General features: G+C 44.7%; 1 non-coding gene across 1 annotated transcript; it reads left to right on the plus strand.

Annotated features, from left to right (window-relative positions):
• The first annotated feature begins 7,703 nt into the window (after nt 1-7,703).
• Nucleotides 7,704-7,865, plus strand: LOC121706362. Its single transcript, XR_006031035.1, has one exon. It is a non-coding gene; the product is annotated as a U1 spliceosomal RNA (small nuclear RNA).
• Nucleotides 7,866-13,380: the final 5,515 nt, after the last annotated feature.

Consider the following 13,380-nt stretch of genomic DNA (forward strand, 5'->3'; position numbering starts at 1 on the left):
TCACTGTGTGCTGAGTGTTACACCAATTCACAGATTGGGATAAATGCAGAGACCAAATTTCTCTTACGGGATCAAAAGAGTATATACATTTCAACTTACCCCGGAAGATGTTGAAATAAATGGGTATTTCTTTATTAGGTCCTCCACAGAAATTCCTTCTGCAATTTCTGAGCGTCTCCATGAGAATGTCCTGGTCATGCGGTCTTTCACAATGATCATGTCAGGTTGCATCTTTTTGTGCTGTTCTGCCAAAACTCTGACATGGGCTTCTATCGAGGTAGCGTCCTCCCCAATCACAGCACAAGGATAAACGGCACAAAATCACATTACCATATAAAGTTGAATATACAAGGATACAAGGAGGTTTATTTGTCCAAAGCTCAAAAGTAAAAGTTAACGTGGCTTGCTTACTGATGTTCTAATCTGTTTATGAGCTACAACCGATTCATCCATGGTCCTGGACTTCCTGGACTCGGCATACCTCTCTTTTGACTTCTACATCATGAACTAAAGGTGCACGTTCAGTCTTAAATTTTCTCTTTAACGACATATGCCAAAATAAATAATAAAAAACACAAATACAAACCAAACATTCAGAAAGTCATAATTCATGTCACATACGATTATACTATACAAAATATTCATTCAATGCTGTTCTTCATCCATATATAATGCATTTATATGCAGTTCTTTATTAATATCCAATCCATATACTATATTTTCTGGACTATAAGTCACACTTTTTTTCATAGTTTGGCTGGTCCTGCAACTCAGGTTAGAGATGCGCGGATGGGCTATTATTTCAACTGTAACCGCATAGCAAAACTTATCATCCATCCGCACCAACGTTTTTTGACCAATTTTCAAAACCGCACTCACCCGCCATCCGCTAGTTGTTTTAATGTATATGGGTGATGCGGTGCTGCTGACGTGATTGGTTCAACCGCCACCCGCCCCGAATTTAATTAAAATATTATATTTCTTCACCTCATCCGCCCGATCCGCGGTTTAACCGCGGAGTCCACGGCTGTAACCGCGCATCTCTAACTCAGGTATATATATATGTGTATATGTTTTTTTCCTCTTCATGACACATTTTTTGACTGGTGCAACTTATACTCCGGTGCGAGTACTGTAAAATACGGAAAATACGGTACTGTAATTACAAATTCAAGCCCATGTATAACTTACATAACCATTCCCATCGACGTCCTTCAAAAAGGGGTATTTCAAAATCAATGCTTTTGCAACCTGCATGTACTCCAGGTTACTGGGAAACCTGTTTCAGTAGTGACACAATTTTACACATGGTAAGACATGCTATATGAAATCATCTGTCAGTCCACAGCTCATGTGAACTACTGGATGAATATATTGGCACAGTTTTCTATTTATAATAGAGTCAAAGCTCTCTAATCTGAAATATGTACTTACATTGTGTACTGTGCCATCATCTCGTACAAACTTCGTACTATTATGTTCCGATATTTTGGCACCTTATGGCATGGTTCTTCGGCATCCAATTTGCGCTGCACGTCATTTGAAATAGGTGGAATACAAATAATGGCTGGAAGTGTTTTACGTGTTGGTCCCCCCCCCCCCCCCACACGGCAAAATAACAAGCAGAAACATTCAGATGAAATCAGGCTACATTCCCCGGTTAAATATTCAGCAAACCAAAATGTAAAAGTAATGATCCCCTCTTTGAAAAAAAAACTTCCTTTTTTCTTTTGATGCAGGATTCTCAAGAGATTGATCATCTGGTGTCAGCACTTATAAATGAATTGTAATTTCTTTGCTCTGCTCTACAAAATCTCGTAATTTTAATTGTTTTTTGAAAGATTTTTCAAATAGGTAAGACATCTTTGCTTCCGTAAGGCCTTGCTCCACAGTCTCTCTGTCCACGTCATTATCTTAAAAATTAAGCAATAAATAACCAGCATCAGAAAAGTGTTCATATTGTATCAACACCAACTATGTGGATATAGCACATAGTATTGCATGCAAGTTGAATAAACATATATCGGACAACACTTTATAATTACTCAATGTTATATTTCTTCCGACTGTAAGGCACTCTGACTTGCTAGGTGCTTCAAAATGGCACATGGTTACAATAGTCTAATGTTATATAATAGATATTTTAACAATTCCACTAACTGTGTGACTACAAATAACCAAACATTACCTGCACCGTTCACAGTCGCGCTAAATTATTAGCACTAATTCAAGAGTGATAATGTGACCAGCCTGTTCATCTTTCAAAATGGCCCACTGCGTCACACGTGGTAATAGATAATCACACCACATGATGATCACAGACTACCAAATATGCGTTATCTAAATAGGCTAAAGCAATATTAGGACCCCCCCTCCCCCCATCCTTACTGTAATGAATTAGCATCATTGTTTATTGTGTAATGTTAGAATTAACATTACAGTTCTTTACACAACCAAGTGTAATGGTATGCTAACGTCCCTGACTAGGCTAACAGTTACTGCCTCAAAATGGCGAACAGCGTTTTTTGAAAAACGCAGCACTCAGCACTGCTTGCTGGACAGTCAAGGTTAACAGTAACTTCAATGTCATAAGCTCCAGATAACTTAATGTTCTAAATACCAACACACTGCACAACTATTAATAACCAACTACAATCAAACAAAAGATTGCACGCAAAACAGGTATCACGGTAACTGTATACCGTAGTAGTTAATAACTTTAATGTTGGCTGAAGTTCACTTAGCTTCCAATGTTAACATTAGCCGATTGCTAAAACTCACAGAAATTCCTAATGTTATGCCATGCAACATTGAACCACCAAATTAGCGGGAGCCATCTTATCAGACAAATTTCATCAGAGCTAACGTTAACGGTCCTGCACAATCATTTTTCACTTCTAGTTCTAACATTATATCGGAATGTGTAAGTCACTCACTGCTTATTCAGAACCGTTAGCATGTGATTAGCGCGCTCAAGGTGATCCATTGGCTTGGGCTACAAAAGCTTATATTAAAAGTCGTCATTAGACTGCTAAATTTCTATACACTTACCTCAAAATTTTTGTGCCTCCTCGTCTGTAATGTCGATTCCTTCCGATTTTAATTTCACTATTAATTGTTCCGTGTCCAAACTTCTGAGCGCCATCCCACCTGCCTCTTGCACTTGCTGGAATGATCTGACTGACTTCTTCATGTAACGTTAACTTTAGAGTTATTGGTGCGCATGAGGAGAGGAGGGGGTGGGGGACGGGGGACTGGTGCTTTATGGGGCAAAAGTACAACATTGTTGTTTCAGCTTGTACAAAGTACATTTCTGTTCCCACAAAGTACCTCTTTGGCTGTTATGTACCTATCAGCACAGAAATGTACCTCCCCTGTACCTCAATTTTTGAGAGTGTGAGAGAGTACAGTATAGTGGTGTGTGTGTGTGACAGCATATAGTTGGGTATGAGAGAGGGTATAGTAGTGTGTTAGAGATGCGCGGTTCGCGGTTACAGCCGCGGACTCCGCTAACCACGGATCGGGCAGATGACGTGAAGAAATATAATATTTTAATTAAATTTGGGCGGGTGGCGGTTGAACCAATCAAACGCATCACCAGCAAGAAAAAGTGCTGCACAGGTGCACTTAGAGCTGTCGGTGCGTACTGGTGAGTGAAATGTAGACGTGTCGGTTTTGCGTTCCGGTGAGTAAAATGTAGACATGTCGGTTCTGCGTTCCGGTGAGTGAAATGTAGACGTGTCGGTTCTGCGTACCGGTGAGTGAAATGTTAGAGGTGTCGGTACTGTGTTCCCGTGAGCACTTCCAGCTCTGGCTCTGATTTCCAAATTGCTAAATTAGCACCACTGATTCCACTCTAATAGAAGCGCATTTCTTGTTAATTTCTTTTCAGCAGGGACACAATATTTAATTAGCCCATCCCATCATTGGTCAGAGGATAAACACACCCCACACATACACCTCTCACACAGAATCACACACATTACCCACACACAAACCATTCTAACAGAGAACTGTCTTTCTCTCACACACACCCCATCAGTCCAAAAAGTGCTTATTTGCCCCACTTTTGACAGGACAGTTTTGTCCTTTCTCATTAGCATTCACACACACACACACACACACACACACACACACTTACGCCACACACCAGGCACTTTCCAAAAGCACACTTATGCAATAGAACATTCTGCCGACATCTGCTCCCCTGCAATGTGTGTGTGTGTGTGTGTGCAAACTCCAGATGCGCTGTTGACTGTAGGGAGTTTCAGAAATATAAGACAAAAAAACAATAAATGCTAAATTGTAACCCTGTGCATACACACACACACACACTGGATGCGAGAGATACTGTAGCGGTCAGGAATCCCAGGTGGCAGTCAGTGTGTGTGTGTGAGAGAGTGTTTGTGTGTGTGTGCATTTATATGTATATGTGTAGTGTAGTATGCATATGTCACCCTGTGTGTAGTATGCATATGTCACTCTGTGTAGTATGCATATGTCAGTGTTTGTGTGTAGTATCCATATGTATGTGTGTGTAGTATGCATATGTCTGTGTGTGTGCAGTATGCATATGTCTCTCTGTGTGTAGTATGCATGTCAGTGTTTGTGTGTAGTATACATATGTATGTGTGTGTGTGTAGTATGCATATATCTGTGTGTGTGTGTGTAGTATGCATATGTCTCTGTGTGTAGTATGCATATGTCGGTGTGTGTGTGTAGTATGCATATGTGTGTGTGTGTAGTATGCATATGTCTTTCTGTGTGTGTGTGTAGTATGCATATGTCTGTGTGTGTGTGTGTAGTAAGCATATGTCGGTGTTGAGGTTAAGTGTGCATCCCTGAAGGGGTGTTTGATAAAGCCATCTGACAGTGTTCTGGATGTGTGTAGTATGCATATGTGTTCTGGATGAGGCTGAACATCTGAGTGTTCTGGATGAGGCTGAACATCTGACAGTGTTCTGGATGTGTGTAGTATGCATATGTGTTCTGGATGTGTGTAGTATGCATATGTGTTCTGGATGAGGCTGAACATCTGACAGTGTTCTGGATGTGTGTAGTATGCATATGTCGGTGTGTGTGTGTGTGTAGTATGCATATGTCGGTGTGTGTGTGTGTGTAGTATGCATATGTCGGTGTGTGTTCTGGATGAGGCTGAACATCTGACAGTGTTCTGGATGTGTGTAGTATGCATATGTGTTCTGGATGAGGCTGAACATCTGACAGTGTTCTGGATGTGTGTAGTATGCATATGTCGGTGTGTGTGTGTAGTATGCATATGTCGGTGTGTGTGTGTGTGTAGTATGCATATGTTGGTGTGTGTGTGTGTACAAAGCCCAGTTAGTGGTGGGTACTAGTGTGTGTGTGTGAGTGGTGAATGAATGATGTGCGTCATGGTGGGTACTAGTGTGTGTGTGTGTGTGTGGTGAATGAATGATGTGCGTCATGGTGGGCCTGTGATGTTACTTCTCCTGGAGACCCTCCATTCTTTCAATCACACGACACACACACACTCACACACACACACACACTCACACACACACTCTCTCTGTCTCTCTCACTGCGTCTTTTGTTCCCTCCACAATTTATTCTCCCTCCTTCCGTCCTGTGGTACACAAACGATCATGATAATAAACACAAACAATCATAAACACAAACGATCATGATAATAAACACAAACAATCATAATCATAAGAAAAAATAATCATAAACACAAACAATCATAACCATAAACACAAACAATCATGATCATAAACACAAACGATCACAAACCTTATGAGTCTAGACTCCATCAAACCCCATCATTAACCATCACTAAAACAGCTAGAAAGAAGCTTATGCTGGTAGCTTTTTTTAGCTGGTCTTTGCTGGTGTAGCTGGTTGGGCCACCAGCTGGATATGCTGGCGTGACCATCTGAGGAAGCTGGTCATGCTGGTTTGACCAGCCTGTCGTGTGGGATACAGCTGGTGCAAGATGGTCATGCTGGTGACCAGCTTGCCAAGCTTCACATTGTTGGTGTAAGAACGGTCATGCTGGTTTGCTAGAATGACCAACATAAGCTGGCATGGCCAGTTAAACCAGCAGTGTAGACCAGCAACACCAACTAAAATGACCAGGTTGAGGTGGTCCGACAATCAAAACCAGTTGAATCACCATCGTAAACCAGCTGAAGGTATGTTTTCGCAAGAGATTTGCTGGTCTAGCTAGTCAACCATCATAGGGTGGTCAAACAAGGTGGTCAACAAGTTAGCCAACCAGCAACAACCTTTTTCAGCAGGGATGAACACTTTAAGGATACTTTTATGTTTTTCTGGGAGATGTTCGACCTACAAAAAGGCTCAGGAGCACAGGGGGTATCAGGGCACAGGGGGTATCAGGGGACAGGGGCGCTTGCACGCTCCCGCTTCCAGAGCGTTACCTTGATAGATGCTCCATCCAAGTTTTTCTTTAATTTGGAAAGTAAGAACGGTCAGTGTAGGTCAATACACGCTTTGAGATCTGAAAGCCAGGAACTGTCTGAGCCTGCTCAGATCCGAAATGATGCTAGACATTCTTTACTAGCCTGCCCAAAGAGTGCCATGCTGAGACTGATAAGAATCTTACACTCTGGAACGCCAAGATCTGGAACAAGCCCTTATGAGCATGGAAAGTGGTGAATCTCCTGGGTTACCCATAGCAACTGGCGTCCTGTATCTTTACTATGCTCAGACGTGAACAGTTTGTCCAAGTCTCTGGCTATGAGGCTGAAGAAAGTAATTGGTCAAGAGATCCACACCGATCAATCTTACTGCATTGCACACCTGAGCGATCAATCTTACTGCATTGCACACCTGAGCGATCAATCTTACTGCGTTGCACACCTGAGCGGTACCGTGGTCCACACCGATCAATCTTACTGCGTTGCACACCTGTGCGGTCCCTAGGCCTGTCGAGCAGCAGGGACACTTACTGACGGCAGTTCAGCCAGCCACTGCTCACTGCCCGGACACCACTGGCTCATAGTATCTTACATAGACTCAGTAATTTGGGCCTGGCCAAGGCTGTTTCAAAAGGGCAGTAAGCAACTTGGTTTTGATGGACTGACACCTTTTCAAGTCTCTTTAGGGTTTGGGTACTTTTACACAGTGGGGTGGAGGGGTCATCTGTTCACTGTTTTACACAGTGGGCTGGAGGGGTCATCTGTTCACTGGCTGCTCGAGGAGCCTATTGTGTTGGGGTCACCATTTGATGTTTCTTGTGATGATTTTCCTACACAGCCCTGGCATGCAACTCTGGCACATTGTTGACAGGGCAGGTTGCAACTTACAAAAGGTTCAGGCAGTAGCCTCCTTTTTTTGATTAAGGTCTCAGAGGTATGTGAAGCGACTTCACCATGCAACAGCCAAAATTGTATTTAGACATGATACAGAAAATACCACTGTCTTATCTGGGCCTGAGTTTAAAATGGACTGAGGTAACAAAAAGGTCCTGTGGTTAGACCAGTCATTTTGGAAGGTATGGTTTCATCTGGCCAAGAGGAGAGGGCCAATTCAAGTATCCAACTTGTTTAGATACAAAACCGAGTTTGTATTAGTTTTAAAGGGGTGACAGAATGCAAAGCTGAGTTTACCTCGGCATAGTTAACGGCGGTTTGGTGTGTAAAATAAACAGAGAACTTTAAAATCCCATCGTCACGTCCTTCATATGGATATCTCACAACTGGAGACTGCCACTGTGAAACGGGCGAATCGCAACAAAGCTCAGAACTGACGTACATTCTGGCCATTGCACAGCCGGTCGTGCTGACCCCTGCAAATTCCTCAAATGTTGGAATCTCGACTGCACAATTTCTGGTAGTGGGGGACTGCGTTCGCGCTCTCCCCTGAAAAAACACCTATTTGAAGTACATAGCTTAAATTGTATGTTTCTTTCGTCCCCCATGCCTGTTTCATTTGACCTGGCCAGAGGAACGAATGAGACAACACGCACATTCCACTTCTGCTTAAATAACTCATGAACGGTTTTGTTCAGAGCTGAAAATGCAACTGTATTCGACAGAGGACAAAATATGAGCTTTCAGTGTGGTACAATGTCTTTGTAAATGACATTTTATTTAAAAGTCCCGGTTTTCTTAAGGCAGCCTTGTATCCAATTCAGGTAGGCAACCTGTTTGTAAGCCCCATTGGCTGCTAGCATCCTTAATTCCCTGCTCGTTTGTCAGCTGTGTAGAACTGTGGCTGTGACACCCCCCGCCCCTCCATGCGCAGTGGACAACGGTACTTGGTGACCTGTTGGGCCAAAGCGGGTGGCAGGTTAATCTGGAAAGGAAACACGATGAATTGAAGTAATGGCTTATTTGACATTACTATAACCCGTAAAACCAGTGAAAAAAATGAGTTACTGGGTGGAATCTCTTGGAATTTTCGGACATCGGAGGAGCTTCCTGAGATAGCGAAGTCTTCGTTAAACAAAGAATATAAAGTCTGACGCAGAGCTGGCCATATTTCTCCGTGACAGGTAGCCTTGGCTAAACTTCATCTGCATCGCTAACTTCCGCTAAATATGTTACGTTGGTTAGAGAGGTATTTTTTGTTTTCACTGTTTCCGTAATGTGTAGCTGGGTCATGGTTGGAGAAACGTTAAAGCAGCTGCAGGTCAACTAACATTAGCCAAGCCTTCATCTTGAATTTCCCCTGGGGATCAATAAAGTATCTATCTATCGATCTATCTATCTATTAGCCTACATCTGGCAACCCAGAAGAGGCTTGCGTCTAGGTAGTCTTGAGAACGTTCACCAGTGTTTTGATTTTGGCCTACAGAAACGCTCGGTAACAATCCTACAAATCGCTCCTTTAACCAGTTAGTACACAAATCCCGCCGATGGGATCGCATAATTTCATATCCCCCTTCCCCCCGAACTTGCTAAGTAGATTTTCGGTATTATAAGGTTGTGTGGCATAATCATGTCATACACCATTTGAAAACTTGGAAGCTCATGAATCAATATATGTCAATCATTTATGAATATATATTTAGAGTGCTTTACATGATTAAATTTATCTTGGTGTCTTAGTTCAAAATATCGCTCCCCACCGCACTCTCCTCCTCCCTTGGTGCGTGCTTTCTTGTCCTTGTGTATATCCTTAGCAGTTAGTTGATGCTGTGTGTTAGGTCTTGAAATGTTCATAAGAGTCCAACGAACTGGAATATCTACATGGTTTTATTCAAAATACGTTGTGTAGATGTACAAGCCACGGTACACAAGGCAACTGAACAAGAGAAACCCGGAACGTCACAATGATTTTCTGTAGAAAACGGCGTTTTATGGATTATATTCCGCTATTGTCGCCAGATTCACTGTATTCATTGAATTCGTCAGGGTCTTCCGTTTACGTAGAGCCCTCACACGTGTCTGTATGACAAATACTTCCTTGTTTACAAGCCCTCGCAGTGGATGAGGCATGCCCTATCAAAATTGGGCTAGTAAGCTTTGATTGACAGCTACTCCAGTCTATAGCAAGTATCGAGGATGGACCCTAAATATCCTATTAGCCAATGAAAAGACGCGTCTAACGATATACGGCATGTCAGGCACCATCACAAGGCTTGAATGCACGAGGAGCGCGAGTGTAGTTTGCATCTAGTGTGCAACTATTTTTGCAGTGAGTTAGGAGTGTGTTATAGCAGCCAAATGTCAACGCGTAAAAGAGAAAAGAGAACGAATCATATTAGCGGAACTCGAGCGGCTAAGCGACGAGGAAAACACGAGCTCAACTAAAAAACGAAGATGGAAGTGAGAGCGATGTGTCTTCGGTGGACTGTTGCGTTTGGAGTCTGAGTGCATAGGCTAGGGTCTGTCTGTCTGTCTGCCTGCGTGTGTGCATGGGTATTGTTTTCACATATTACTCGATATAATAATAATTATTATCATTAGGTAGTTCTGATGTGTAGAAGGGTTATCTGTGTTTTGAGTTGGAGGATGCCTGCTTCCGAGTGTGCATGCATGGAAGGGTTATATCTGTGTTTTGAGTTGGAGGATGCCTGCTTCCGAGTGTGCATGCATGGAAGTATTGAGGTAGTAATTGCTGTTTGTGCACTTACCTGAACATTCTGGTGGGGGATGGGTACATGTGTGTTTGTGCTAAAGAGAGAGGGAGAGAAAGGTGGGAGGCAGTGGTAAGGTGTGTGTGTGTGTTGGGGGAGGGGTGTGGGTTGGGGGAAATGTTTGTGCATAGATTGTGCTGTGGAATCCCAAACTGACTTTTTTTTCATTTGGGTATTGAAGAGATGAATCTCACCCAGAATGGGAGCCTGCCCAGACACAGCAGCCAGGAACCTCTAAATCCCCCCCCCCCCCAGCACCCACCAAACCCCCTACGGCTTCAGGAGGGAGCAGAGAGAGAGGAGGAAGAGTAGGAAGCAGAAGGAGAGGAGCGAGAGGAGGAAGCAGAGGGAGCAAAGAGAGAGGAGAAGAGGGAGCAGAGAGAGAGGAGAAGAGGGAGCAGAGGAAGAGCAGGAAGCAGAGGAGGAAGCAGAGAGAGAGAGGAGAAGAGAGAGGAGGGAGCAGAGGAAGAGCAGGAAGCAGAGGAGGAAGCAGAGAGAGAGGAGAAGAGGGAGCAGAGAGAGAGAGGAGGAGAGAGAGGAGGGAGCAGAGGAAGAGCAGGAAGCAGAGAGAGAGGAGCGAGAGGAGGAAGCAGAGGAAGAGGTGAGCAGGCGTGTCCTGCGGAGGATGAGCCTGGATGACAAGGTACAGTGTGTGTACATGTATGTGTATGCATGTGTGTGTGTGTGTGCATGCGTGTGTGTGTGCATGCGTGGTGATCCTTCACTGGAGGATCCTGCATGGTGCTACTGCTAATGCCATAATATCTGTGATAGATCCGGTGCGTGTGTCATGTGCCCTTTGTGTATCACTGTATTTGGTGTGTTAAGCATTTTGTTTTTTCCTACGTGAACAAGGTTCACAAAATTCATTTTCATTAATGGTCAGGCCAAGTATGTGTGTGTGACTGTGTGAGAGACAGAGAGAGAGACTGTGTGTGTGTGTATCATTAATGGTCAGGCCAAGTATGTGTGTGTGACCGTGTGAGAGACAGAGAGAGAGACTGTGTGTGTGTGTGTATCATTAATGGTCAGGCCAAGCTTGCGATTTACCTCAGCAAGGCAAGGGGCAGCAGAAAGCTGGAGATGATTTAGTCACGTGGGCAGTTACTATTGACTTTTATTTGCATAAACTAACAAGAGCAATTGGTGTTATGTTGGTGCGCTTTGCTCTGCAACAAATTATGGACTTTCTATTGTCCCCTTTATGACTTGATTGAATTGTGGACTGTGTGATTGTGGGTGTGTGTGTGTTAATCTCTTGATTGAATTGTGGCCTGTGTGATTGTGGGTGTGTGTGTTAATCTCTTGATTGAATTGTGGCCTGTGTGATTGTGGGTGTGTGTGTTAATCTCTTGATTGAATTGTGGACTAATTTTGGAACTCTCTCCCTCCTCCTGCCTACACATGTACACACACATGCATACTCATACACACACACACACAGATGCACACGTACAGATGCACACACACACACACACACACCAGCATGTTGATTTTCCAACAAGAGGAGATAACATCCTGGACCTGGTCTACACTACACACAAAGGAGCATACAAAGCCACCCCCCTCCCCCACATTGGACTTTCAGACCACATAACTGTTATGCTAATGCCCGCATACAGACAAAGGGTAAAAGCGAACAAACCGGTTCGTAAGCAGGTAAAAGTGTGGCCTGAGGGAGCCTCCGATGCTCTTCAAGACTGCTTTGACACAACAGACTGGGAAATGTTTAAGCAGGCAGCCACTTACAACAACCGGACAGACATAGAAGAGTATACAGACACTGTAACCTCTTACATCACCAAGTGCATCGATGATGTGACCCACACAAAAGACATCATCACTCGGGCCAACTGGAAGCCATGGCTGACAGGGGATGTCCTCAGGCTGCTGAGGGCCAGAGACAAAGCCTACAGAGCTGGGGATGAAGCTGGCATGAGAACAGCGAGAGCCAACCTGTCCCGTGGCATCAAGGAAGCAAAAAAGGAATACACTCTCAAGATAACCACCCACTTCAAAGACAGCAGGAACGCACAAAGCCTATGGCAGGGCATTCAGGCCCTCACGGACTACAAGCCCGCGCCACAGAGCTGTGAGAGCAACATCCCTCTGCTCAACAACCTGAACCGCTTCTTTGCTCGCTTTGAAGCACAAAACAGCACCTGCCCACAGAAGACCCATCCCCCTCTACATGAGCAGCCCCTGTGCCTCTCTGCCGACAGCGTGAAGAGGACACTTGCTGCTATCAACACCCGTAAGGCAACAGGTCCAGACAACATCCCAGGTCGGGCGCTGAAGGACTGCGCAGGGGAGCTTAAGGATGTCTTCACAGACATCTTTAACACTTCCCTGAAGCAAGCCATCGTCCCATCATGTTTCAAAGCTGCCACCATCATACCTGTGCCAAAGAAAACTGCTCCATCCTGCTTCAATGACTACCGCCCTGTGGCACTGACACCCATCATCATGAAGTGCTTTGAGCGGCTTGTCATGTCACATATCAAAGCCATTCTCCCCCCCACCCTGGACCCCTTCCAGTTTGCATACCGAGCCAAGCGGTCTACAGAGGATGCAATCTGCTCTGCCCTCCACCCAGCCCTCACCCACCTGGAAAAAAGAGACTCATATGTGAGATTGCTGTTTATAGACTTCAGTTCTGCATTCAACACCATAATACCACAACAACTCATCTGCAAACTGGACAAACTGGGACTCAGTACCTACCTCTGCAACTGGCTACTGGACTTCCTCTGTCAGAGGCCCCAAGTAGTACGTGTTGGCAACAATACCTCAAGCAGCATCACACTGAGCACAGGGGCCCCCCAAGGCTGCGTGCTCAGTCCGCTGCTCTTCACCCTGCTGACGCATGACTGCACTGCAACCTACAGCAACAATCACATAGTGAAATTTGCTGATGACACAACTCTGGTGGGTCTCATCACCAAGGGCGACGAGACCCAATACAGGTTGGAGGTCGACCATCTGACCACGTGGTGCAGGGACAACAACCTCCTGCTGAACGTCAGCAAGACCAAAGAGATTGTTGTTGACTTCCGGAGAGGTCACACCCAACACCTGCCACTGACCATCGACGGTGCTGTGGTGGAGAGAGCGAGCAGCACCAAATTCCTGGGGGTGCACATCAGCGAAGACCTCTCCTGGACCACCAACACTGCATCACTGGCGAAGAGAGCTCAGCGCCGCCTGTACTTCCTGCGGAAACTCAGGCGAGCAAGTGCTCCACCAGCCATCATGACCACATTCTACCGAGGCACCATTGAGAGCATCCTCTCCAG

The sequence above is a fragment of the Alosa sapidissima genome, chromosome 3, assembly GCF_018492685.1.
Source record: "Alosa sapidissima isolate fAloSap1 chromosome 3, fAloSap1.pri, whole genome shotgun sequence".
Taxonomy (NCBI): domain Eukaryota; kingdom Metazoa; phylum Chordata; class Actinopteri; order Clupeiformes; family Clupeidae; genus Alosa; species Alosa sapidissima.